Source organism: Mauremys mutica, chromosome 11, assembly GCF_020497125.1.
Source record: "Mauremys mutica isolate MM-2020 ecotype Southern chromosome 11, ASM2049712v1, whole genome shotgun sequence".
Taxonomy (NCBI): domain Eukaryota; kingdom Metazoa; phylum Chordata; order Testudines; family Geoemydidae; genus Mauremys; species Mauremys mutica.
Genome location: NC_059082.1, coordinates 26,405,351 through 26,407,636, shown reverse-complemented (window position 1 = coordinate 26,407,636; position 2,286 = coordinate 26,405,351). Strand labels below are relative to the sequence as shown.

Genomic DNA, 2,286 nt, shown 5'->3' with positions numbered 1-2,286 from the left:
AAATTATATACATATTATTTTGATTGGGGATCAAAGAGCCAAAATACTAATCTGTGAGTTAGCCTCTCAGTGTGATTTGGACTCATAGTGCATTATAAAAGGGCCAGGGATTATTTTTTCATAAACAGTAGCACAGGTATTACAATGCAATAGATATTTCACAAGCACAAATAGTAATCATTAGTGGATAATGCACTGACAATAGTGGGAAGTCTGAAATGAGGCTGACGGAATCTAAAAACACCCCATGAATGCAGTGATGTGCAGAAAGCCACTCGCACTTGTGAACTGACTATTTTGGCTTACTAATTCTGATCTCCTCCGAATACCAGTCTTAGATCAACTAACTGATAAATACCTGTCAGGGATGGTCTAGATCAGTGTTTCCCAAACTTACAAGACTTGCGTACCCTTTTTGAGACATTTGTTTTACTGGCGTACCCCTTCTCCGGTGAAGATAATTTTTTTGTAGGGGGAAGAGGGCGGTAGCCACATTTTTGTAATACACTCCTAATTCATTTCATTCTGGATTAAATGTTTATTAGAAATAAATACAAAATTATATTACATACAGTTGAAACAAAACTTGTAATAGAAATAATAGTTACATATAGAAATAGTACTAGAAATAATTAAAATAATAGAAGCAAATCAACAGTCTGGCAGAACAGCGTGTGCGTGTGCGTGTGTGTATGGTGAATTTGTATCATTCTGAAATTAAAATAAGCTGCTTTGGTTAGGTTAGTGAAGAAAGCACTAGTTTTAATACTTACTATTTCAGTATTTTTCAGCACAAACCAAACTATTCAGTGCGAGGGATGGAACTGCTTTTGACCGGACACTATCGCGGGGATATCTGGCTTGATGTTTGTGATCTTAAGATGAAGATGGGGCTCCACGTCAATAAGACGATTTCATTTTTTTGTTTTGATGCCAACCAGCGCAGAGAATCCGATCTTGCACAAATACGAGGTGGGAAAAGGCAGAAGATACTTGACAGCTTTGTCCGACAGAGCTGGATATTCAGAGCTAACCTCCAACCAAAATGACATCAGTGTATTTTGCTCAAATTTTGTTTTCAGGAAGCTATCTGAAGCCAGCTCCAAGAGCCGTTCTTCTTCTGAAGCAGAGAGGCTATTTGGCAATGTTTGAACATTGATGATAAAAGGGTGCCTTATCCATTCAAAGGTGTCATCCAGTTCAGGGAAATACTTACGAAGATCTTTCTGCAAGCTTTCCAAATGCTGCTTCATGGTTTGCAACACATCACTATCAAGTTCGTTAGTCGAGTTTATTACTAAGTCATGAAGAGATGGAAAAGAATCCAGTTCACGACGACTAAGACATTTATGCGACAGTTTCAATTTTGTGACCATGGTGCTCACTTTGTCTTGAACATGGAATATGGATATGAGTTTCCCTTGCAAGGATAGACTGAGGTTGTTTAAATGAGCAAAGAGATCCGCAATATATGTTAGTTTGCACAGCCATTTCTTTTCGCAGCTCAAACAGGCGATTCAGAACTTTTCCACGCGAAAGCCAACGCACTTCAGTGTGAAATAGGAGTTGTGTGTAATCACTACCCATCTCATCACAAAGCTGAGAAAACACATGGGCATTCAGCGGGTGGCCTTTCACAAAATTTATTATTTTCACAGCTTCATCCAGTACTTGCTTTAGATCTGCCGGCATGTTTTGGGTGGTGAGTGCTTCCCTGTGAATGCAACAATGAGTCAATTTTGCTTCTGGTGCAATAGCTTGAATATGTGCAACAACTCCTTTCTTCGAACCAATCATGACTCTGGCGCCATCCGTGCTTATTCCAACACAATGACTCTAATCAAGTCACCGTTTTTAATAAAGTCATCAATAACTTTAAAAATAGCTTCTCCAGTTGTATGTGCTGGCATAGGTTGGCAGAACAAAATATCATTGTGGACTTCATTATTCAGCTGGTATCTGACAAACAACAAAAGATTAGCTAAATTCACAACATCAGTGTATTCATCTGCTTGCAGTGCATAGTAGCGACTCTTTTGTACTCTTGACAATAATTGCTGCTTTACGTTTTCGGCCATATCTGTGATTCTACAATGAACAGTGTTATTTGAGAGGGGGGACACGATCTATAGCTTTGCTAGCCTAGTCTCCAATCATCACTTGCACCATTACTTTGGCTGCAGGTTTTACTAATGTCTCGCCAATCACTTCAGCAGCCCCGGACTTTGCAATTAAATATGCCACACTCTATGAAGCTTCCAAAGCTTTCATATTTTCACCTCCCGT

At 39.2% G+C, this 2,286-nt stretch overlaps 1 pseudogene; it reads right to left on the bottom strand.

The window, feature by feature from the left end:
* Window positions 1-914: 914 nt before the first annotated feature.
* LOC123344063 lies at window positions 915-2,078 on the bottom strand (annotated as a pseudogene).
* Window positions 2,079-2,286: the final 208 nt, after the last annotated feature.